At 45.0% G+C, this 26,875-nt stretch overlaps 1 protein-coding gene across 2 annotated transcripts in view; it reads right to left on the bottom strand.

Moving 5' to 3' along the window:
• LOC130276609 (cholesteryl ester transfer protein-like) overlaps nucleotides 1-26,875 on the bottom strand; it is a 264,288-nt gene that overhangs the window by 156,272 nt on the left and 81,141 nt on the right. The window contains exon 1 of one of the 2 annotated variants that reach the window (XM_056526213.1): nucleotides 22,668-22,688. The exons of the other annotated variant lie outside the window; for it this stretch is intronic. The gene's annotated coding sequence lies outside the window, so the exon portion shown is untranslated. Of the gene's footprint in view, nucleotides 1-22,667; nucleotides 22,689-26,875 lie in introns of those variants that run through there. 2 annotated transcript variants of the gene reach the window in all.

Raw genomic sequence — 26,875 nt, 5'->3', positions numbered from 1 at the left:
AAAATCTTTCCGTCAGAAGTTGACTTTGCTTTTTAAATTCTTCCTCAGTGGAGCAAATTCACCTTAAACCTAGGAATTGACCAGTTGGTACTGCTTTTATAGTCGAAGCTGTATGTGCAGAGCTTGTATGCAAGAGGGAATTAGTGGCTGTAGCCTTCCTGTAAACATCTGTTGAGAGAAAGCCATCAAAGCCTTTTTTAATTTGTATATCCAAAAAGTCCAGTGATTGTTGACTGTGTTTATATGTTAATTTGACATTGATGTTATTGTCATTAAGACTCTCCGTAAATGATTCCAGTTGAGGCACAGACCCCTGCAAAAAAATAACACATCATCTATATATGTGAACCAGTACTGCACATGGTCGGCCACCGGCACCCTCCGCATTGGAACAAACCCCTCTCCCAGTACCCGAGAAAGAGGTTTGTGTACAAAGAGGCGCAAGCGGCCCCCATGGCAGTAGCCCTTTTTTTGCAAGTAGAATAGATTTTTGCAGGTAAAGAAATTATGAGTCAAGATGTGTTCTAAAAAAACAAAAAATTAAATGGCAGGTGTCGGTGTCCCACTACCTGGACGCCAAACAGAATTGTGTGGCTTTCAATCCATCCGCATGGTGAATGTATGTATATAGGGACTCAACGTCCGCTGTCACCATGTACATATCTTGTTCCATAAAAATCCCATTGAATCTCCCCAGGACGCTTGTAGTGTCCTTGACAAAGGAAGGTAAACACTCTACGAGTGGTTGAACATAGTGGTCTATAAATTTGCAAACTGGGTCACATAACCCTTCCACTCCTGACACTATTTGGCGTCTTGGGAGATCAAGGGTATTTTTATGGATCTTAGAAATTATATAAAAAGTCAGAACTTGAGGGCAGGTAGACAATTACTCTTTGATGTTCTTATTTATAATTCCCTGTTGGAAAGCTCTCTCAAGAATATCCTCTAGTTGGGACATAAAGGAACTCAACAGATTATATTTTAATTTCTCATAAGTGTTCCTATCTTTAAGTTGATGAAAAATGTATTTTTCGTACTGTACTACTGGCCAGATCACCACTTTCCTCCCTTGTCTGCTGGTTTATATACCACATCCTCATATGCTTGTAGGACTAGACGTTGTTTTCTAGTTATTGTTTTCTAGTTATTTTTGTTGGAATGTGCTTTAATTCTTCCCCTACTTTTTTTGATTTAATTCAGAATCCTGTTCAGCTAGTAGTTCTTCCAAAATCTTAATGGCCTCACAGAATGATCATATGTTGTTTCCTCTTACTATGCAACTTCCTCAATAACAAATAATGTTAAAAGAGATTTAAATCCTTTAGGGCTGTAAAGTAATCGAAATGATTAGTTGGCACAAAATTCAGTCCTCTCTGCAGTATGTCAAGTTGTTCATCAGAGAGCATATGCTTAGATAAATTAATTACCTCATTGTTATTCCTTGTTTTTTTCCAATCCTAATTGGGTGGGGAAATTCTTCTCTTTTGTCTTTTCTGTTCCCACTGGTTATGGGCTGGTTGGCAAGCATTGTAGTTCTCTCTAGGTGTACTAGATTCATCAAAAGATGATCTAGTTGAAGACATTGAGGATGATCTGGATCTAACTGTGTATTGACATCTTTCCTTGAACTGTCTCCACTTGTATACCTGATTATTTCTCTGGTACTTTTGAGATTTTACACCACTAATGTCTTTTTCCCATTTGGCATACTGCATTGACTTTCTCCAGATCTTCCTTAGAAAAATTTCATTTAATATCATTTTGAATTACTTCAATTTCCTTCTCTATTTCACAAAATGATGACATATTCGCTTGCACCAGTAACTCCATACATCCCTTGGAACATGTATTTGCATATTCCTGCCATTTAGTTTAAAATAGGACATCTTCAATGGGGAAGGACGGGAAGACCTGTACTCTAATTCCCCTCGGAATGAGTCCTTTCATCAGATAATTCTCCAGAAAATGCTTGTTCCACCACACCTTTGTCCTTTTATGTAGAATATTTTTTAATTTTGAGCTCTGCTCTTGTGCATTATATCCATTAGAGTTTAAAATCACCATATTTTCCCTGAAGACTTCATTAATGTGTGTGAGCCAAGCCTGCTCACGGGCTCTAAAGTCCATACCCTGGATTGGAAGCTGTGGAAACCACAGAACAATAGAGTATTAGACACAAAACACTACCATAAATAATCCCCATAGTCACTGAAATAATCACACTGTAATCATGGTGCCAAGGGTCTCTAAATGCTAATAAACAGTATAGCTCCAACTAAACAATTTGACACAGAAAAAAAGAGCAATAACTACTGAAAAAAGAATAACTTTATTAAATTATGTTTAACCTGTTGGGGACGGAGGGTGTACCTGTACGCCCTCAGCCCACTTCCTGTCTATAGCGCGTCGGGCCCGGCACCTAGCAGTGGCCGGGACCCGTGGCTAATAGAGCGCGGCACTGACCGAAGTGCCGCGTGCTATTAACCCTTTAGACATGGCGTTCAAAGTTGAACGCCGCATCTAAAGTGAAAGTAAACCATTGCCGGTTAGCTCAGTGGTCTGTTCGGGATCGCCGCGATGAAATCGCCGCGATGCCTCCTTGCTGTTCGATCGTCGAATGACTGCTCAGTGCCTGAGATCCAGGCATGAGCAGTCAAGCAGCTGAATCATTGATCAATGGTTAATTAATGGTTTAATTAATGGTTAATTATACCGCACGGTGAATGGCGTGCGCGCAAAAAAATTCCAACGTCCAAAATAGCATATTTTTGGTCACTTTTTATATCATGAAAAAATGAATAAAAAGTGATCAATACATAAATGGTACAACTAAAAACTGCAGATCACAGCACAAAAATGAGCCCTCATACCACCCCATACGCGGAAAAATAAAAAAGTTATAGGGGTCAGAAGATGACAATTTTAAACGTATAAATTTTCCTGCATGTAGTTATGATTTTTTCCAGAAGTACGACAAAATCAAACCTATATAAGTAGGGTATCAATTTAATCGTATGGACCTACAGAATAAAGATAAGGTGTCATTTTTAGCGAAAAATTTACTGCGTAGAAACGTAGAGCAATAACTACTGAAAAAATTATCACTTTATTATTAAATCATGTTTAAAATACAGGGAAATATTAAAATTCTAAAAACATGCAAGGAGCAGTATAGTTAGGCACCTTTAAATCACATAATGTATATTAGTAACATATCAAAAAAGTGCATGGGGGAGATAAGAGATCAATATGCAACTGCAATAAGGTGCACTGAGGGTCTGGGACAACAGTCCTAATCTTAACCTAACAATAGAAGACTCTCTATTGTTATAAATGCCCATACAGTTATAGTATCACAAAATCATGAATACCAAACACTCATCCATGTGATGTGCTGACACTGCCTACCCCAACATACGTTTCGTCTGGCTTAACTTTATCAAGGGACGTGCAGTAACTGCAATCATCTCCGCTATTTATGCAATACTGTGAATGGCGTTTTGCACCAGTCAGAACTGAACATGTGAAGTAGAGAAGTAGTGCAAAATAATAAAAATAATAATAATATAAATACCCTATTCGATACCATTGTTCCCTATGTGTGTAACGCACCTGGATGCTGATGTCTCGGAGCAGGTAGTGGATCTTTTTCCTGTGTGGCTGATGACTCAGACCGTATCGGGGAGTGGAGTCTAAGGTGCCGCGGATCTTCACCAGAGCCCACCGAAAAGCAGGATGGATTTGCTGCGGCAGACGACACCCAGGTCGCTTACCCCCAATACGGCTCGACCACACAGGTAACTGGGCAAGGCGCAGTACAGGAGGATGAGACAGAAGGTCAAGGCAGGCTGCAAAGGTTCGTAGTCAAATAATGTAGCGGGAAGGTCTGGGTACACAGGTATGGCAAACAGGCTATAGCAAATGGCACTGAAGATCCGGCAGGGGGGGGGTGGGAGTTGCAGGAACTTATTGTGGTGGCGGAATTGGGATAAAGCCTTGTGGGGGTGTAGGGTAGTTAGGGTGTTGCTGTTCAGGATATTTAAGGGCGCTGTTAACCCTTGTCAATTGTGACACCAGGGTGAGGGTTAAATGCTGTGTTTCCTGATAGGCCTATTGCCACCCTTCCCAAGAGAAATAGGTGATGCAGAAATAAAGGATTGTCCACAACCACTGTTAACTGAAAACTTGCAGGAACTTTTTACTGAATAATTTCTGTACATGCAGCAATAGTAACAGTCCAGATAACAGAGTCTCTATGCATATAGCTTGAGCAGCGATTGACAGTCGGTTGGGATCAGAAAAGCACAATTTAGCTTCTTAAGGATTGTATAGCAGAGATCCGCTGGATTTAGGGGTGCGTTTAGGTCCAGTGATCTTGCGATGAGTAGGGGGGAATTGCTTAGTCTATCCACTATGTTAGAGGCCTAGGCCGCTAGGCTTTGGCCTAGTAAATCGTCTTGTAAGCTGTGGAGATCCTACCTCTTCCAGAGTCAGCAACCCAAGAGAGGGATCGAGATGGCGCAGGTCCCTTATATGGGCAGGGGCTGGCCGTTTTGGATTGGTCCATAACAACTGTCACTCACCGTTACAATGCATTGTGGGTGAACACGTTGCGGGAACCTCCAAAGGTCCTTTAGCAAAACCATAGCGTTCTGAACTAATCACGTGACCTGCAGGTCCTGCTACGCTTGAATAGGTAGGCAATTACATATATATATATATCTATACTTATACGAACTTCTATATAGTCAATGACTAACTGAGGGGGGACAAGGGGAAAACTACAAAAGAAGGACCCCGACGTCCTAGGGACTCTGACTATGGGGACCTCTGCAAAGGTAACGTATACAATACGGTACCGGGACACCACATTATCATGTGGTGTCAGGTGCAAGGACTAATTATGGGCGTACTGGCCCTTTACATCACAAAGCTCGACCCCGCGCGCACCCTAGGAGACGGGGGACTAGCGTGACAGAGCTGACTAACAGTAGCAGCAGAGTGGGGTAAGTGACGGGCTGGGACTCGCATGCGGGCTACTGCGCTCACGGCCGGAGCTTGCGGCCGGAGGGCAGCACATTACAGTACCCCCCCACCCTTAGGTCTCCCTCTCTTCTTACGGCTCAGAAATCTTTTAAGAAGATCTTGGTCCGCAATATTGTCCTGAGGCTCCCAGGACCGAATCCTTCCCAATCCACAAGGAAGTGGCGTTTCCCTCTGACCAGCTTGGAGCCAAGAATTTCCTTTACAGCAAAAACATCAGAGGTACCAGAGATGGAGGAAGGTGTGATGTCTTTTTGAGAAAAACGGTTGTGGATGAGATGTTTCAAGAGGGAGACATGGAAGGAATTCGGGATCCGGAGAGAGGCGGGCAGATGGAGGGAATAAGCCACAGGATTAAGTCGTTTTTTTACTTTATAGGGACCCAGAAAACATGGACCAAGTTTGTAGGAGGGTACCTTAACCTGTTAAGGATCAAGGACGTATTGATACGTCCTGAGTCCTTTCCCTTTCTATCCCTGTCATAGCGGGTCGTGCCCGGCCGTTGTTCTAACAACGGCCGGGACCCGTGGCTAATAGCGCGCGGCAGTGATCGCGGTGCCGCGCGCTATTAACACTTTAGACGCTGCGTTCAAAGTTGAACGCCACGTCTAAAGTGAAAGTGAAACCATGCCGGTTAGCTCAGGGAGCTGTTCGGGATCACCGCGGCGAAATTGCGGCATCCCAAACAGCTGTAGGACACGTGGAGGGTCTCCTACCTTGCCTCCTGATGTCCGATCGCCGAATGACTGCTCAGTGCCTGAGATCCAGGCATGAGCATTCAAGCGGCAGAATCATCGATCACTGGTTTCCTATGAGAAACCAGTGATCAATTTAAAAGATCAGTGTGTGCAGTGTTATAGGTCCCTATAAAAAAGTGAAAAAAAGTGAATAAAGATCATTTATCCCCTCCCCTAATAAAAGTTTGAATCACACACCTTTTCCCATTTAAAAAAAAAAAAAAAATTTGTAAATAAAAATAAACATATGTGGTATCGCCGGGTGCAGAAATGTCCGAATTATAAAAATATATTGTTAATTAAACCGCACGGTCAATGCCTTTTGCGCAAAAGAATTCCAGAGTCCAAAATAGTGTATTTTTGGTCACTTTTTATATCATGAAAAAATGAATAAAAAGTGATCAACAAGTCCGAACAATACAAAAAAGGTACCGCTAAAAACATCAGATCACGGTGCAAAAAATTAGCCCTCATACAGCCCCATACGTGGTAAAATAAAAAGTTATAGAGGTCAGAATATGACAATTTTAAACGTATAAATGTTCCTGCATGTAGTTATGATTTTTTTCAGAACTACGACAAAATCAAACCTATATAAGTAGGGTATCATTTCAATTGTATGGACCTACAGAATAAAGAGAATATATCATTTTAAAGGAAAAATTTACTGCGTAGAAACAGTAGCCCCCAAAAGTTACAAAATTACGTTTTTATATTTTTTTTTATTTTGTCTCACAATGATTTTTTTCCCGTTTTGCCATAGATTTTTGGGTAAAATGACTGATGTCATTACAAAATAGAATTGGTGGCGCAAAAAATAAGCCATCATATGGATTTTTAGGTGCAAAATTGAAAGGGTTATGATTTTTTAAATGTAAGGAGGAAAAATGAAAGTGCAAAAACGGAAAACCCCCTGGTCCTTAAGGGGTTAAAGCGGATGTACTTGGAGGACAACCACACCTTGTCCCCAGGAGAGAATTCGGGAGGAGGACGTCTTTTCCTGTCTGCTTGAGACTTCATACGATTCGTAGCAAGAAGAAGCGAGTAACGAGTCTTCGGCCAGATGGAGGCGAAATTCCGAACAGTTTGTCAGCCATAGGTACTCTGGAGGAAGAGGAATACAAAGGAAGAGGTGGACGAGGATGAAGGCCAAAGACCACAAAGAAGGGGGGAGTTCCAGTGGATTCAGAGTTCCTATGATTATAGGAAAATTCGGCCTAGGGTAATAAATCGTTCCAGTCGTCTTGACGGGCGGAGACAAAATGGCGAAGATAGTCCCCCAGGACCTGATTCACCCTTTCGACTTGACCATTGGATTGAGGGTGTTAAGCCGAGGAGAAGTCCAATTTTATCTGGAGACGGGAACAGAGGGCCCTCCAGAACTTGGAGATGAATTGGACCCCCTTATCGGAGACAATATGGGTAGGCAATCCATGGAGACAGAAGATGTGGGCAAAGAATAACTTGGCAAGCTGCGGTGCAGATGGCAAACCTGGCAAGGGTATGAAATGAGCCATTTTAGAAAATCGGTCAACCACAACCCAGATGACCATGTTGCCACTGGAAGATGGAAGGTTGGTGATGAAATCCATTGCTATTTTGGTCCAGGGCAACTCAGGAACTGGCAACAGTTGTAGTAGACCAGTAGGCTTGGCACGAGGGGTCTTGTCCCGGGCACAGACCGAACAAGAGCGGACAAAGTCCATGACATCTTTTCTCAAAGTTGGCCACCAATATTGAAGGGAGATGAGTTGCACGGATTTGCGTATACCGGCATGAGAGGAATGACCCCCATTTCAAGATTCGAAGCTTTTGGCGGGGAGTAACATAGGTCTTCCCTGGAGGCAGGTGCTGAAGAGTTGCTGGAGCTGCAGAAATGAGACGATCAGGAGGTATAATATGCTGAGAATGTGACTCTAGATCAAGTACTTCAGAGGATCTAGATAGGGCGTCAGCACGACGATTCTTCTCTGCTGGCTGGAAATGAATAAAAAAGTCGAATCTGGAGAAAAACAACGACCAACGGGCCTGTCGAGGGTTGAGGCGATGAGCAGTCTGTAGATATAGCAAGTTCTTGTGGTCAGTATAAATGGTAATTGGATGTACAGAGCCATCCAAGAGATGGTGCCATTCTTCCAAGGCCAACTTAATAGCCAAGAGCTCACAATCTCCTATTGTATAGTTTCTCTCCGCAGGTGAGAAAGTTTTAGAGAAGAAGCCGCAGGTTACAGTTTTTCCTTGGGATGATTTTTGAGTGAGAATAGCTCCTGCAACGACAGAAGAAGCATCCACTTCTAAAATGAATGGTTTGACTGGATTTGGTCTCGACAACACAGGGGCAGAAGCAAAGGCAGATTTTAACTGTTTAAAGGCCTCTTCGGCTTCTGGAGTCCAGACCTTCGGATTAGCAGTTTTTTTGGTGAGAGAGACGATGGGGGCAACCAAGGTGGAATAATGCGGAATAAATTGCCGATAGTAGTTAGCAAAGCCGAGGCAGCACTGAATCGCTTTCAAGCCAGATGGTTGAGGCCAATCCAGTACTGTGGATAACTTGTTAGGATCCATTTGCAGACCTTGATTGGTAACAATATACCCCAGGAATGGAAGGCTGGACTTCTCAAAAGCACACTTTTCAAGTTTTGCATAGAGATGATTTTCTCGGAGGCACTGTAAGACTTGGCGGAGGTGAGAACGATGAGTCTGGAGGTTGGGCGAGTAGATGAGAATGTCATCTAAGTAGACAACAACACAGGAGTATAGGAGATCAAGAAAAATGTCATTGACAAACTCCTGGAAGACCGCCGGAGCATTACAGAGTCCAAATGGCATCACCAGATACTCAAAATGTCTCTCACGAGTATTAAATGCAGTCTTCCATTTGTCCCCTTTTCAAATAGCTCTGTGATCAAAGGAAGTGGATAGAGATTCTTTACAGTGATTTTATTCAGGCCCCGGTAGTCGATGCATGGTCGTAGAGACCCGTCTTTCTTTTCTACGAAGAAGAAACCAGCACCGGCAGGAGAGGAGGACTTCCTGATGAATCCCTTCTGTAAATTTTCCTGGATATAATAAGACATGGCCTGAGTTTCGGGAACAGATAACGGGTAGATTCTGCCCCTGGGAGGTGTGGTGCCGGGCAGCAGGTCTATGGGACAATCGCAGGGGCAATGTGGCGGTAACACTTTGGCTTGCTTTTCACTGAAGACATCTACATAATCCAGGAGAAAGGAAGGCAACCCGGGCAGTGGACGAGATGATGGTTCCAACTTGGTCACTCGTACATGAATGTAATGATTGTTGCAGTGCGGACCCAAGCGTAGGACTTCTCCAGTTTTCCAATCCAGATGTGGGGCATGGAGCTGCAACCAAGGTAGACCTAGCAGGAGAGGAGAAGTACAGTGTGGAAGCACGTAGAAGGACAAGTTCTCTCTGTGTGAGACTCCGACCTGCATCAACAGGGGATCTGTGCGGTATAGGATGGTACAGTCTAGTTTTTCTCCATTGACTGTGGAGATGAACAGTGGTTTCAGGAGGCGTAGAACTGGCAGGAGGTACTTGTGCACTAGAGAGGCATCGATGAAGTTACCAGCAGAGCCAGAATCCAGGAAGGCCAAAACTGAGAGGTTCACTTTAGAAGGAAGATGAAGCTGAACCGTTATATTTAAACGTGGAGAGGAGGAATTCACACATAGGGAGGCCTCTCCCACAAACCCTAGGTGCGAGTGTTTCCCTGTGGCTGTGGACATGCAGGACAATCTTTGAGGAAATCATCAGCACTGGCGCAGTAGAGACACAGATTTTCAACTAGTCGGCGAGTTCTTTCCTGCGGAGTCAGGGGAGTCAGATCCACCTGCATAGCCTCCACAGTGGGAGGCAAAGTAGAAGGTTGCAGTGGTTGCTGGAAGACTGGTGCCAAGCGAGGGAAGTGCAGAGGTCGTGCAGATTCTCTTTCTTGACGTTGTTCCTCACGTCTCTCAGAGAAACGGATATCAATCCGGGATGCCAATTGTATCAGTTCATTTAGATTAGATGGCAATTCCCGGGCAGCGAGGAAATCCTTTATTTGACTAGATAATCCTCTCTTGAAAGTAGCCAAGAGAGTTTTGTTATTCCAAGACAACTCCGACACCAGGGTCCGGAACCGGATGGCGTACTCACCCACAGTGGAGTTGCCCTGGGAAAGATTCAGTAAGGCCGTCTCAGCGGAGGAAGCTCGGGCAGGTTCTTCAAAAACTGTGCAAAATTCCATCAGGAACGCCTGGAGGTTAGTAGTGATGGCATCACTGCGATCCCATAGTGGAGTGGCCAAGGCCAAGGCCCTTCCAGACAGGAGATTGATGACGAAGGCCACCTTTGCTCGTTCAGCGGAGAACTGGTCCGCTATGATTTCTATGTGCATGGAGCACTGCGTCACAAATCCCCGGCAGGACTTGGGATCCCCCTCAAACTTCTCAGGAAGCGACAAACGGAGTTTCGATCCGGCGGAAACTGCAGCAGCGGGAGGCTGTACTGGAGCAGGAGGAGGCTGAGGCCGTGGCGGGTTTTGCTGGGCAGACAGCAACTGCTGCATCATGGCGGATAACTGGTTAAGCTGCTGTGCCTGCTAGGCCAACTGCTGGGACTGGAGCGCCCCGACTGATTCAAGATCCGAATCAGGCAGAGGAACCCCAGTTGGATTCATGGCCGGATCTTGCTGTCACGCACCTGGATGCTGATGTCTCGGAGCAGGTAGTGGATCTTCTTCCTGTGTGGCTGATGACTCGGACCGTATCGGGAAGCAGAGTCTAAGGTGCTGCTGGTCTTCACCAGAGCCCGCCGCAAAGCAGGATGGATTTGCTGTGGCAGACGACACCCAGGTCGCTACCCCCAATATGGCTCGACCACACAGGTACCTGGGCAAGGCACGGTACAGGAGGATGAGACAGAGGCATAGTCAACCTAGCAGAAGGTCAAGGCAGGCGGCAAAGGTTCGTATTCAAATAACGTAGCGGGAAGATCTGGGTACACGGGTATGGCAAACAGGCTATAGGGAACGCTTTCTCTCAGGCAAATGGAACTGAAGATCCAGTAGGGGGGTGTGGGAGTGGCAGGAACTTATCATGTGGTGTCAGGTGCAAGGACTAATTATGGGCGTGCTGGCCCTTTAAGTGACAAAGCTCTGCTGCGTGCGCACCCTAGGAGACGGGGACGAGCGCGGCGGAGCTGAGTAACAGTAGCAGCACAGCGGGGTAAGTGACGGGCTGGGACTCACATGCTCTGATCTGGTTTTCCTCAGCTCAAATCCACCACATTTTATGTAGAAACCTTAGTAAATATGTTGTTTTTTTGTGAAAATGTCGGGAACACGCCCCTTTTTGGAGACCACGCACCCTTTTCCCAGCAGTCATGCCCCTTTTTCGGGTTTTCTTAGCAAAATGGAGAGTTAGTCTGGTTTTTTTCAATTCTGGCGTAAATTCTGGCGCAGACAGAATTTCTGACGCAATGCGACAGAATCTGGCGCACAACCCGACAAAACATGTCGGGTTTGCAATAGTAAATGAGGGCCAATATGTATAAACATAAATGTGACCACAAACCCACCACCAATGCAAAGGATATGAAAAATATGCACAATATACACACCAAAATATACACAATAACGTGAGACAAAAGAAAAGATGTAATCAGCAGCACATGATGTTCTGGTTAATAAGTTCTTCTTATCAATGTTCTTCATCAGCATCACATAAAATGAAAGTCAAATATACGTCAAAGTCACATAAATGTCACAACACTAAAAGATAGGAGAAAAAAGATAATATTAGGTTAAGATTAGGCTATTATTAGGTTAAGATCAAGAACATTGTCCAAGACCCTCAGGGCACCTTATTGCAGTGATTTAGCTATTAGTTGTATATTGGTCTCTTATCTCCCCCATGCACTTTTTTGATATGGTTAATAATATTCATTGTGATTTAAGGGTGCCTAACTACACTGCTCCTTGCATGTTCAAATTTTCATATGTCCCTGTATTTTAACCCCATGGGGGTTTTTCCGTTTTTGCACTTTCATTTTTCCTCCTTACCTTTTAAAAATCATAACCCTTTCAATTTTTGCACCTAAAAATCCATATAATGGCTTAATTTTTGCACCACCAATTCTACTTTGTAATGACATCAGTCATTTCACCCAAAATTCTACAGTAAAATGGAAAAAAAATCATGGTCCGACAAAATTGAAGAAAAAATGCCATTTTGTAAATTTTGGGGGTTTCCGTTTCTATGCAGTAAATTTTTCGGTAAAAATGACACCTTATCTTTATTCTGTAGGTCCATACGATTGAAATGATACCCTACTTATATAGGTTTGATTTTGTCAAACTTCTGGAAAAAATCATAACTATATGCAGGAAAATTTATACGTTTAAAATTGTCATCTTCTGACCCGTATAACTTTTTTATTTTTCCGCGCATGGGATGGTATGAGGGCTAATTTTTTGTGCTGTGATCTGCAGTTTTTAGTGGTACCATTTATGTATTGATCACTTTTTATAAATTTTTTCATGATATAAAAAGTGACCAAAAATATGCTATTTTGGACTTTGGAATTTTTGTTGCGGGCCTGCCATTGACCATGCGGTATAATTAACCATTAATTAACCATTGATCAATGATTCAGCCGCTTGACTGCTCATGCCTGGATCTCAGGCACTGAGCAGTCATTCGACGATCGAACAGCAAGGAGGCAGGTAGGGACCCTCCGGCTGTCCTGCTGACCTAACCGGCAATGGTTTACTTACCCTTTAGATGCGGCGTTCAACTTTGGACGCCACGTCTAAAGGGTTAATAGCACGCGGCACCTCGATCAGTGCTGCGCTCTATTAGCCACGGGTCCCGGCCACTGCTAGGTGCCGGGCCCGACGCGCTATAGACAGGAAGTGGGCTGAGGGCGTACAGGTACACCCTCGGTCCCCAACAGGTTAAATATGATTTAATAAAGTGATTCTTTTTTTCAGTAGTTATTGCTCTTTTTTTCTGTGTAAAATTGTTTAGTTGGAGATATACTGTTTATTAGCATTTAGAGACCCTTGGCACCATGATTTCAGTGTGATTATTTCAGTGACTATGGGGATTATTTATGGTGGTGTTCTATGTCTAATACTCAGCTAGTAGTGTATATATTGTGGGGATTTGCTCTGGTAGTCAGGTTAGCGGCCACAAACTCCAGGCTGTGCCATATAGCCACTATATGGTATCCTCATGCTTCAGCCACCTCCAGGCTGTGCCATTTAGCCACTATATGCTATCCTCATGCTTCAGCCACCTCCAGGCTGTGCCATTGAGACACTATATGGTCTCCTCATGCTGCCACAAACTCCAGACTGTGCCATTCAGACACTATATGGTATCCTCATGCTTCAGCCACCTCCAGGCTGTGCCATTCAGCCACTATATGGTATCCTCATGCTTCACCAACTCCAGGCTGTGCCATTCAGCCACTATATGGTATTCTCATGCTTCAGTCAACTCCAGGCTGTGCAATTCAGTCACTACATGTTCTACTCATGCTTCAGTCAGCTCCAGGCTGTGCCATTCAGACATTATATGGTCTCCCCATGCTGCCACAAACTCCAGGCTGTGCCAAGCAGATACTATATGGTCTCCTCATGCTTCGGCCAACTCTTGGCTGTGCCATTCAGCCACTATATGGTCTCTCTTCATGCTTCAGCCACCTCCAGGCTGTGCCATTCAGACACTATATGGCCTCCTCATACTTTAGCCACCTCCAGGCTGTGCCATTCAAACACTATATAGTATCATCATGCTTCAGCCTCCTCCAGACTGTGCCATTCAGACACTTTATGGTCTCCTTATGCTGCCACAAACTCCAGGCTGTGCCATTCAGCCACTATATGGTATCCTCATGCTTCTGCCACCTCCAGGCTGTGCTATTCAGACCCTACATGGTATATGCATGCTTCAACCACCTCCAGGCTGTGCCATTCAGCCACATTATGGTATCCTTATGCTTCAGCCAACTCCAGGCTGGGCCATTCAGCCACTATATATTCTACTCATGCTTCATCCACCTCCAGGCTGTGCAATCCAGCCACTAGATGGTATCCTCATGCTTCAGCCACCTCCAGGCTGTGCCATTCAGCCACTATATGGTAACCTCATGCATCAGCCACCTCCAGGCTGTGCCATTCAGACACTCTATGGTCTCTAAATGCTTTAGCCACCTCCAGGCTGTGCCATTAAGACACTATATGGTCTCCTCATGCTGCCACAAACTCCGGGCTGTGCCATTCAGCCACTATATGGTATCCTCATGCTTCAGCGACCTCCAAGCTGTGCCATTAAGTCACTATTGGTATCCTCATGCTTCAGCCAACTCAGGCTGTGCTATTCACCCACTATATGTTCTACTCATGCTTTAGTCAACTCCAGGCTGTGCTATCAGACACTTTATGGTCTCCTTATGCTGCCACAAACTCCAGGCTGTGCCATTCAGCCACTATATGGTATCCTCATGCTTCTGCCACCTCCAGGCTGTGCTATTCAGCCACTAAATTGTATTCTCATGCTTCAGCCAACTCCAGGCTGTGCCATTCAGCCACTATATGGTCTCTCCTCATGCTTCAGATACCTCCAGGCTGTGCCATTCAGCCACTATATGTTCTACTCATGCTTCAGCCATCTCCAGGCTGTGCCATTCAGCCACTATATGGTATCCTCATGCTTCAGCCACCTCCAGGCTGTGCCATTCAGCCACTAGATGGTATCCTAATGCTTCAGCCACCTCCAGGCTGTGCCATTCAGACACTCTATGGTCTCACCATGCTTTCCCCACCTCCAGGCTGTTCCATTCAGACACTGTATGGTCTCCTCATGCTGCCACAAACTCCATGCAGTGCCATTCAGACACTGTATGGTATCCTCATGCTTCAGCCACCTCCAAGCTGTGCCATTTAGCCACTATATGGTATCCTCATGCTTCAGCCAACTCCAGGCTGTGCTATTAGACAGGAAGTGGCATCCCGAACAGCTTACAGGACAGCCGGAGGGTCCCTACCTGCCTCCTCGCTGTTCGATGTGCCAAACAGAGACTATATGGTCTCATCATGCTTTGGCCAACTCCAGGCTGTGCCATTCAGCCACTATATGGTATCCTCATGCTTCAGCCAACTCCAAGCTGTGCCATTCAGCCACTATATGTTCTACTCATGCTTCAGCCAACTCCAGGCTGTATCATTCAGTCACTATATGGTCTCCTCATACCGATGTCAGCTCCAGGCTCTGTCATTGTCCTGCCATGTGACATGTGACTACTTGGGGCATTGAAACTTAGGAGAGTAATCTTACATTTCGATTTCAAAATCATTAATATCAATTTCAAAATCTTAAATTTCAATTTCAAAATCTGAAATTTCAAAATCTGAAATTTCAATGGTGTCCTCATGCTGCCACAAACTCCAGGCTGTGCCATTCAGACACTATATGGTCTCTTCATGCTGCCACAAACTCCAGGCTGTGCCATTCAGCCACTGTATGCTCTCCTCATGCTTCAGCCTACTCCAGGCTGTGCCATTCAGACCCTATATGGGGTCCTCATGCTGCCACAAACTCCAGGCTGTGCCATTCAGCCACTATATGGTGTCCTCATGCTTCAGCCACCTCCAGGCTGTGCCATTCAGACACTATACGGTGTCTTCATGCTTCAACCACCTCCAGGCTGTGCCATTCAGACACGATATGGTCTCCTCATTCTGCCACAAACTCCAGGCGGTCATTCAGCCACTATATGGTCTCTTCATACTGATGCCACCTCCAGGCTCTGTCATTGTGTCATTGTGCCACCATGTGACATGTGACTTCTTGTTACATTTGGTCCTTTGTAACCACATGCCAGGCCCGGGACACTAAAACTTGGGCGTGTTAGCTAAAATTTCAATTTCACAATCTTAAATTTCAATTTCAAAATCTTAAATTTCAATTTCAAAATCTTAAATTTCAATTTCAAAATCTTACATTTCAATTTGAAAAATAATCGATATGATATTTTCAGGACTGAGGCCCTAAGATTATCAACGTCATATATTAGCTGTGGAATTACCACAAGAATCCAATGAAACAGGTTGGAGCGATCACAATGAACCATTACTGATTAAATGAAACATTTGCAGTTCCACAAAAGAGTAAGACAGAGGGAGGGAGGGGCAGTGAGAGCCACGGGCTGGAACAGGTGGTAGCTCGCCTCGCGGCGAATCGCCAGCTCGATGATCACCAGAATGGGTACATTTACTCTTCAATTTTTACTCCATATGGTCTCCCTGCTGCCACATTCAAACGCTCTGCGCCAGTGATTCTAACAGCGATTCCTGTAATCTGCATGTCATACTGAATAACAGTATTATTTCACTAACACAACACACTCCCTATGCGTGATAGAACAAAGCAAACTGTTCTACACCCCTATTGAGGCTATCTGTAGGCCAGAAATAGCCATTTTTAACATAGATTCGCAGCAAATAAATCCGTCCTGAAATACATTTTTTGGGAAAATTTGGCAAATCGGCCGAATCGAATTTAAAAAAAGTTTGCTCATCTCTATTAGTCTCTGTATACAGGATTTGGTCAGTAACAGTATAATGGTAATGTGTATGGTGATAATATTTCTTCTTGTATACTGGTATCATTGGTAATATTGGTTTCAGTATACAGGATTTTGTCAGTAACAGTATGAGGGTAATATGTATGGTGATAATATTCCTCCTTGTATACCGGTGGTATTGATAACAGGACAAATGGGGACAAAGGGACAAATGGTGGTGGGCATGTGGTGTCTTAGCACAAGTGGCTGTCTCGTGGTTGAGGACTGACTCGAGCAGCCTGGCAGCATATAGTGTTGGGCCCACTAGAGTTCCTTTATAATTTAAATTATGTGTATAGTGTAATATGAAATAATATATTTTTCTTAAATTACTTTGTTGTTCTATATATGTAAGTTTAATGTATCACTGTGCCAAAAGCTCCTTCTGTATAGTGAGGTTCAGGGGAGGAGTTAGTTCACTCCATTGTGCACTCCTGAGCACAGCTAAGCTCAGGTGTGCTGTGTTGTGTTTCCTAAGCTGAGGTCTACTTCAGTTTTATCCCTTGTCATCCAAAAGTGTCACTTATGGGAGAACTACAGGTCCCTGCAGAATCAGTTACAGTGCCTTGGAAGGACCCTAGCTACCAGAAACTCAAATTCAACAAATTGCGTCCGCTGAAAAGCACCAAAAGTCTCAGAACGGCAACAAGGCTTGCAAGGGGTACGCTGCACTCTCACACTAAGGCCAGCTGTTTGTGTTATACCAATTTCACAAGCTTAGTAAAAGCAGTTAACCATAACCTTATGTCGGTGTGTTTAGTGACTCATGGACAGCATAATTCCCTCATCGAACACCGACGCCACAACCGTTTTTGGCATGCATGAACATGATACGAATGCAGGCCTTCTAAACCCCCCCCCCCCCCAAGTCTGAACTGTATCCAGAAACTGCACGAAGTGTGTGACAGTTTATGTGCCAGAAAAGTGTACGAGACGTTGCTATATGTCGACCGGCGCTTATGAAATAGAGGGTGAGCACTTTGTTGAAGGCCATAAATCTTGTGAAGATTGCCAAAGATTGCATGTTTTCACATTGTAAGAATGTGCAAGCATCGCAACGAATTCATGCTGCGCCACAGATATCAGTCTTCTCCAGCAGAGACTAACTCAGCAAGCACAAAGCATGCAAAGAATTCCTGCCAGTCTAAATGCCCCATCCCTGGGCACTAACTAAGTTGCTCTGCCAAAGCCTAAGTGGGACTCAAAGGACCGCCCCCTTGTTGCACAGAGGATGGTTGAAGAGGCTGCAAGGGTGACGTACTTCCGGACATTTTGGGGGAGCCTCCTAGAAAGCCAGCAGCAGGACTCTGCTCTTCACTTGTACCTTGTGTGACCGAAGAGAAGAAGATGGCGGACAGCACCTCTAATGAGTGTACTAAGATGGCAGGCCGCCACTTCCTCGAAACCCGACACGGACATTACCGAGCTGGCACAACTACTTGTGAACTTACTGGCGCCCCTCTCCTTACAAGATGACTGGTTGACTGTTCCGCTGCCGGAAGATGATTCCTGGTCGGACGCCCCAGCACTCCAGAAGCCCTGCGGCCTCACAGCTACCCACGTGGGGTTCTCCCCAGGACTTGGCAACGCCTCTGGAAGCTAAAACTACTTTTGACAAGTCGGCGGCAGAACCTGGTAAGCGACCCAAGTCACCCCTGCTGCCACGGTGGGTGTTTGGCGATAACCCTGCAGTGATGCACAAGTACCTGACCCCTCTGCCTGGCAAACACCATCCCCGATTCCCTCTGGCCTGATTCCAGAAGCGGAGCAGGAGACCCACATTGCGGCCATCATCCAGTAGATCCGGGAGGCAAAGAGAGCTGGAGCTCTCCAGCGACTGCTGAAACCAGAGGTACGTCAGCAACAACAAGATGACACCAAATACCTTGAGAGAGTATACATCTACATGCTTGATCACCCTATTCCAGGTGAAGCCCCTTTGGTCCGGCGACGGGCCACTGTTGTCAAAGGGAGTTTGGGACCCTGATGGATTGTCACCATGGTGGCACTATTCTTGTAAACAGGAGGGCTGTGATGCGAGTCTACCCCGACCCTGACATAATCTTGAAAGTGGGGAAATTGTTGAGTATACCCCAGAGCAGAGCCAAAGAGGAGAGTTGGCGGCTGCAGTAACCAGACCCAAAAATCCAATGCAGTTGCCATTTGTTTACTTTCCTTCAGACGATTGGTCCTTTGACCCACATGGACTGTTTACTAAGGTGCGTGCAGATGCAAAACCACGGACACCTCTATCAGAAGAAGCTAAAGCTGAAGAAGTAGCTGCTGCAGAACCTCTTGCCACAGCAGTGCCAGCTGCCTCTGTACAGATGGTGGCTACTATCAGTCCTACTGTTTCGAACTCTAACCTGTCCAAAATTTTCTGGACCAATAGCATTAACTCGCCAGAGGGTTCTTCAGGAAGAGCTGCAAGATTCCTGTCTTAGCCAAGGAGAGGCGGAGACCACCACAGCTGGGATGGCAGGCATCCTACCTTTTAAAGAAGAAAGCTGTTTATGGCGTAGGAAGCTGAGACACAATAATGCTCACCCCTTCATGTTTCTTATTTGCTTTTCTTTTTTTGTTCCTTATACCCTTTTTGGCATCTGAGCCTGAGTTTCCAGTTCCTGCTTTTGTTTACTACCAGCCTGAGTAGGACATTCTGTATTAATGCCCTAGGACTGCTATATGTTCTGTTCTAAGTACCTGCAACATTTAAAAAGTACCTGTCACCAAATAAACTGTTCTAAACTACCTCAGGCTATGTTCACTAGCTACTCCTAACATCCCTCCTGCCCAGAATTCAGAGCTTTAAAAAGCTGTGTATAATACCTTTCTTCTTGCTCACGTTCCCAGCAGGAGAAAGTGGACGTTTCCCAGCAGGCATGACATCACTGAATATAATGCACTGATAAACAGTAAGATATAAAACTCAACATTCAAATGGTCCTTATTTAAATTCAAAACCTTGTTTTTTTATTTTAATAAGGACCAATAAAAGTTGAATTTTATATTGTACTGTTTATCAGTGCATGTGGGAGCAATAATCTAACAAGAAGTTAAAGACTACTATTCAGTGCTGTATGACATCACTGAAGCCTGCTGGGGGACCACTTCCGCCCTCACATGGTTGTAGTGCTCTGATGAATAGAAGACCTCAAGCTCTGTGCATGTTTCAGTCTGTGTTGCTATCAGTGAGGCTCTCCTTCAGCCTTCAGTCTGTGCAGCTTTCTGTGAGTATCTGTGGAGCTTTCACTTTCTGTACAGCTGTCAATCAAGCTCAGTGTAGAGAAACACTTCCTGAGTTTGGACTCCTGCCAGGCCAGGAGGAGACCAAACTCACTGTATTAATTGTGACAGGAAACAGAACAAAGCCACCTAGTGGCCGTTTTTTATATTACATTTTGAACATATTTATGTAGATAATTTTAAAAGCAAGTGAATGGGAAAGTGTCTGCTAATTACACTATATTAAAAGTTTTATTTGGTGACAGGTACACTTAAGTAACTGTACCTGGCCTTGGGCCAAGAAGTAACAAAAATGCGTTCATGTGCCTGACTTATGTCGTGAACTTTACTACACATTCTTATACCTTCGTTGTCTGTTGCCACAAATGCTATGCATGCCATTCCAAATATTTTTTTTTCTAATCAGGATTGTCTAGTTGAGATATGTGCATAACCTAGATAGTCTTAAATTGTGCTCATAATAATTTCTTCCAGTGTACTTTCTTTAAATTATTGCCAAGAACAATGATAAATGCCTTATTATTTAATACTGTTTGCCTAATACCACTGTCATAGTAATGCTTAAAGCCAAACAGTTAGTAAAAATGTTTTTCAGGATGTTCTCTTCTCTTCATGTTTCATGGTGTACGTTCTAAGTGTCTCCTGAGGTGCAGGAGGGCCCTGAAATTCCAGGTGGCATCTTGGTAGTTAAAATTGCTGTGGATGGAGGAGTCCTTATACTGTCATTGTTTTTCCTAGGGTGTGGCCACGGAGGACTCGGATTCTTGTCGCAGGGAGAAGTGCTTGGAGCCAATGGGCCTCGTGGCACCAGACCGGTTGCGAAGTGATAGCCTACGGCAGCGGCTGTCCGGGCTTGCTGGGAGTTGTAGTTTTGAAACCTCTGGAGGTCCGCAGGTTGAAGACCACTGCGGCCTTCGACATCATCCAGCCCCCTCTCACCCCCTTTAGTTCTGTACAGTACTCGCCTCCGCTCGGCGCTGGTCCGGTGCTGCAGGACTGTCCGGTGGGGAGGTCGTCCGGTGGGATAGTGGTTCCGGGCTGCTATCTTCACCGGGAGCGCCTCTTCTCCGCGCTTCGGGCCCAGAATAGAGGCGTTGCCTTAACGATGACGCAGAAGGACGTTGGTAATGAACGTACCTCTGCGTCGTCGTCAAGGCAACGTGACTATTCTGGGGCCGGGCCCAAAGCGCTTAGAAGAGGCCTCCCCGGTGAAGATAGCAGCCCGGAACCACTATCCCACCGGACGACCTCCTCACAGGACAGTCCTGCAGCACCGGACCAGCGCCGAGCGGAGGCGAGTACTGTACAGAACTAAAGGGGGTGAGAGGGGGCTGGATGATGTCGAAGGCCGCAGTGGTCTTCAACCTGTGGACCTCCAGAGGTTTCAAAACTACAACTCCCAGCAAGCTCCCAGAGTTGTAGTTTTGAAACCTCTGGAGGTCCGCAGGTTGAAGACCACTGCGGGTGGAGAGTTCACTCGAGTATAAGCCGAGGGGGGTGTTTTCAGCACGAAAAATCGTGCTGAAAAACTCGGCTTATACTCGAGTATATACGGTAATATATTTTTCTTAAATTGATTGATTCTATAAATGTAAGTTTAATGTATCACTGTGCCTTTACAAAATGTGAGCAGCAACCCCCATGTGACCATGTGAACCAATGAGACCCTAAAAGTTCATTCTGTTTAGTGAGGTACAGGGGAGGAGTTAGTGAGTACGCAATTAGTTCTCCCCAGTGTGTACTCCTGAGCACAGCTAAGCTCAGGTGTGCTGTGTTGTGTTTCCTAAGCTCCTAAAACTTCAGTTTTATCCCTGGTCATCCTACAAGTGTCACTCATGGGAGAACTACAGGTCCCTGCAGAATCAGTTACAGTGCCTTGGAAGGACCCTAGCTACCAGAAGCTCAATTACTACAATTCGTCTGGTGAAAAGCACTACAAGTCTCAGAATGGCAACAAGGCTCGTAATGGGTATGCTGCACTCTCACACTAAGGCCAGCTGTTTGTATTATATCAACTTCACAAGCTCAGTAAAAGAAGTTAACCATAACCTTACGTCAGTGTGTTTATTTACTCATTGTGTCTGGCCCAGGAAGACTGCTTCCCATCTTTGGACCGTGGTTCGAATAAACGGTGCTCTGGCATCACAAAGTATTCTAGGTACGTCCTACTTACACCCAGTGGCTGCCACAAGAGTTTTTGGTGCCACAAACAGGATAATTCCCTCACAGAAAAATCCAACACAGATTCCATTTGCCTACTTCCCATTGGATTACTTGGATGCAGATCCCTTTGGTTACCATACAGGAGGAAGAGGTCTACTTGCCGAGGCACCTGTCATGGCACCAAAGTTCCAGCATAAGTCATCTACAGATGTGTCCAGGCCTACTCCTGTTGTCGAGGAGGTTTGGCCTTATCAGCTGGCACCAACTAACGTGCCTCGGCCTACTCCTGCAGAGGAGGTTTGGCCGGCCCAACATGCACCAACGTCTATTCCCCCAGTGGCGCAAGCTGCTGCGGTGCAAATGGTGGTCACCATTGTCGGGGAAGTTTTCAAGGGGACTTCAATGCGATGTCACAGAGTTTCTAATTAATATATATATATATATATATATATATGTGTGTGTGTATTACGAGCTCGGAGAAGAGACACAGGCACAGTGTTCAGTATCAGTTCTATTGAGGAGGGGAAATGACCCCTTATATATGTTACAAGCAGAAAAAACAAGTAAGGTGATGTCATATACATGGTACAATACTTAATTCATACAAGATGTCTTTTCACAGGCGATGAGACCCTATTGGTTTCCTGTAGAAGGAGCTCTGTGGGGCCCCCTACATTCCTTCCAGAAAAATCTTCTCAGGTTACTAACAGATGTATTCATTAATGGCTGAAGAGGAACATCATGGCCGCCTGAACCAACACTTATTCTCTCACAAATTCCCCCATTAGAAGCTTGGAAAATGCCAGCAGTGTTTATATTAAAGGTAATTCAGAGGCTCTATACCACCGTCTGCCGGATTTTCGGATTACATGCTTCGGTGCTTCACCGGATTCCCACCACTGTTCCATTTTTCATTTTGCAGAGGCCTTGTTAAAAATGAAAGAAGCGATCTGATTGGTTGCTATGGGTAACTCAGCAACTTTTCCTTTGCACAGGTTTTGATAAATCTCCCCCATAGTCTCTAAAACAGGTAAGATGGTCATGGGGTGTCAGACAGATACCTTTTATTGTTTTAACTAGGTCATAACAGATGCAAATAATGAAGTCTGTACAAACCTTCTTTCTGCATTGTTGAACTCATTGATGTTATCCAAAAACATGCAATGTAGAGTGTATAGATATATTAAATTGTATATACAAATACTCTAAACATACTCAATTTCAAACAGTAGATTTCTAGGTTTCCTCATGTCTAATGTGACTATGTTAAAGGAGAGGAGGCTGTTCTGTCATTCTCCCTATAAGCCCCCACTTTTCTCCTTCCACTCAACTACGTCACTGGTCACCGCCCCTTTGGGTCTGGGTCTTTACAAATTCTTAGTCTTAATTTGTTGCGTGAAACCATTCATCCATGAACATCTACTAACTGACTGTGTTCATGTGTCACAACATCAAGAGACATACAATACACACATAGCATGTAACAATACCGACATGTACAAATATACAAATACTCAACATACAACACAAAGGGCCCAACACACACTCACCAAAAATATAAAAGAATCAAAGTATACAGAGCTCTTTCAAAATTTTTAAAAACAAATCACCTTCAATGCACATTAATAATCAAATACTTATTAGCTGACTTTAATAATACCTATCAATTAACCTGTTGGGGACGGAGGGCGTACAGGTACGCCCTCGCATCCTGGTACTAAAGGATGGAGGGCGTACCTGTATGCCCGTGGGAATTTTGGTCCCCGCTGCGTGCCGGTCGGGGACCGGACCAGGATGACTGCCGATATCTATCAGCAGGCATCCCGTGGCAATGCCCCCCCCCATGTCGGCGATCATCGCCGATTAATAGCCCAGAAAATAGGGATGATCAGAGCAGTCAGAGACCGCTCAGATCATCCTGAAGGATAGGAGCAAGGTGGCGCCACCTCCTCCTATCCCCTGCCATTATTCAGTTAGTACTAACTGGCCAATGGCAGTTGGGGGTGGGGGTTAAAGGTGAAATCCCCGCTCTGCCCGCCCCTGGATGTCGGGGCAGAGCGGGGGGGAAGATGGTGGCGGGTACCTGAGGGACCGGCGGGACCAGCGTCGAGATCGGCGGCGGTAAGAAGGCGGCGGCGGAGCAGCGGTGAAGGTAGCAGTAAAGACCGCCATAAGGTGATCTTTACTGCTGCCTTCTAGGAGTTGCCAAACTACAACTCCCAGCATGCCCAGACAGCCAAAGGCTATCTGGGCATGCTGGGAGTTGTAGTTTGGCAACATCTGAAGGGCCACAGTTTGGAGACCACTATACAGTGGTCTCCAAACTGTAGCCCTCCAGATGTTGCAAAACTACAATTCCCAGCATGCCCAGACAGTCAGTGATGCTGGGCATGTAGTGCTGCAATATCTGGCCCTTCATATGTTGCAGAACTACAACTCCCAGCATGCCTGGACAGTCTTGGCATGCTTGGAGTTGTAGTTTTGCAACATCTGGAGGGCTACAGTTTGGAGACCACTACTTAGCTGTCTCAAAACTGTTATTCCCAGTTGTTGCATAACTACAGATTCTAGCATGCCCAGACTGTCCAGGCATGCTGGGAGTTGTAGTTCTGCAAATCAAAAGGGCCAGATATTGCAGAACTACACCCCCAGCATCCCTGACTGTCTGGGCATGCTGGGAGTCGTAGTTTTGCAACCCATGTGCCTCCAGCTGTTGCAAAACTACAACTCCCAGAATGCACTGACAGACCGTATATGCTGGAAGTTGTAGTTTTGCAACAGCTGAAAGAACACGGGTTGGAATCAATGAGCTATAGTCTGTTTCCTAAATCAGTGGTTCCCCACCAGTGTGCCTACAGCTGTTGCAAAACTACAACTCCCAGCATGTACGGTCTGTCAGTGCATTCTGGGAGTTGTAGTTTTGCAACAGCTGAAGGTTTGGGGTGCCCCTCCCCCTCCCATGAGAATGTACAGGGTACATTCACATAGGCAGGGGTTTACAGTGGGTTTCCTTCTACAAGTTAGAGCTGCAGCAAATTTTCCGCCGCAGCTCAAACTCGCAGCAGAAAACTCACTGTGAGCCCTTGCCTGTGTGAATGTAAAACACTACACTAACACAAAATAAAAAGTAAAACACTGCATATACACCTCCTTATACATCCCTACGTGTGTGTCCCCCCCCCCAATGAGAATGAAAATCGTCTCATACGGCATACGGAGCATCCAGCTGTTGCAAAACAACAACTCCCAGTATTGCCGGACAGCCATTGACCGTCCTTTCAGGGTGGAAGTCTTGCAACAGCTGGAGGCACCCTGTTTGGTAAACACTGCTGTAGGGTTTTGGTGGAGACAAGCCCCTTCCTTGTATGCGGCTTCGCCCCTATTGCAAATTCCTCATTTAGGCCTCAAATGCTCTCTCTCTTTTTGGAGCCCTGTCGTATTTCAAGGCAACACTTGGGCCACATATGGGGTATTTCCGTACTCAGGAGAAATAGCATTACAAATTTTGGGGGGCTTTTTCTCCTTTTACCCCTTATGAAAAGGTAAAGTTGGGGGCTACACCAGCATGTTAGTTCCCCTCAAGGGGTATAGTGAGCCTTAACACCCCACAGGTCTTTGACAAATTTTCGTTAAAGTTGGACATGAAAATTAAAAATGTGTTGTTTTTTTCCCCGAAATGATGGTGTTTTTCATTTCAAATTTTTCATTTTCACAAGAGGTAATAGGAAAAAAGCCTCATAAAATTTGTAACCTCATTTTTTTTGAGTATGGAAATACCCTATATGTGGATGTAAAGTGCTCTGCGGGTAAACTACAATGCTCAGAAGAGAAGCAGCGCCATTGGGCTTTTGAAGAGAGAATTAGGCTGGAATTGAAGGCCATGTGCATTTACAAAGCCCCCATGGTGCCAGAACAGTGGCCCCCACACACACATGTGACCCCATTTTGGAAACTACACCCCTCACGGAATGTAATAAGGGGTACAGTGAACATTTTCGCCCCACAGGTGTCTGACAGATTAATTGAACGGTCATCCGTAAAAATGAAAAATTTAACTTTTAATTTGCACAGCCTACTGTTCCAAAGATCTGTCAAATACCAGTGGGTATAAATGCTCACTCCACCCATTATTAAATTCTGTGAGGGGTGTAGTTTCCAAAATGGGGTCACATGTGGGGGGGGTCCACTGTACTGGCACCACGGGGGGCTTTGTAAACGCATAAGGCCCCCGACTTCCATTCCAAACAAATTCTGTCTCCAAAAGCCCAATGGTGCTCCTTCTCTTCTGAGCATTGTAGTTTGCTCACAGAGCACTTTAAATCCACATATGGGGTATATTACAAATTTTTGGGTTTTTTTCTATTACCCCTTGTGAAAATAAAAAATTTGGGGTAACACCAGCATTTTATTGGAAAATTTATATTTTTTATTTTAACATCCCAATTTAACGAAAGTTCGTCCATCACCTGTGGGGTGTTAAGGCTCACTGTACCCCTTGTTACATTCCTTGAAGGATGTAGTTTCCAAAATAGTATGCCATGTGGTTTTTTTTTTTTTTTACTGTTCTGGAATCATAGTTTGGTTTTTGTGGGGCTTTCTAAATGGGACATGCCCCCCAAAAAACATTTCAGTAAAGTTCGCTCTCCAAAAGCCCAATGTCGCTCTTTCCCTTCTGAGCCCTCTAGTGCACCCACAGAGCACTTTACATCCACATATGAGGTATTTCCTTACTCGAGAGAAATGGGGTTACAAATTTAGGGGTCATTTTCTCCTATTACTCCTTGTGAAAATGAAAAGTTTGGGGTAACACCAGCATTTTATTGTTAAAAATCAAATTTTTCATTTTCACGTCCCACTTTAACGAAAGTTCGTCAATCACCTGTGGGGTGTTAAGGCTCCCTATACCCCTTGGTACATTCCTTGAGGGGTGTAGTTTCCAGAATTGCATGCCATGTGTTTTTTTTTTACTGTTCTGGCATCATGGGGCCTTCCTAATTGGAACATGCCCTGCAAAAACTATTTCAGCAAAATTCGCTCTCCAAAAGCCCAAT

The sequence above is a fragment of the Hyla sarda genome, chromosome 6 (assembly GCF_029499605.1).
Source record: "Hyla sarda isolate aHylSar1 chromosome 6, aHylSar1.hap1, whole genome shotgun sequence".
In the NCBI taxonomy this organism is placed as follows: Eukaryota; Metazoa; Chordata; class Amphibia; order Anura; family Hylidae; genus Hyla; species Hyla sarda.
The sequence above is the reverse complement of the archived record's forward strand: the minus strand, read 5'-3'. Positions and strand labels throughout refer to the sequence as shown.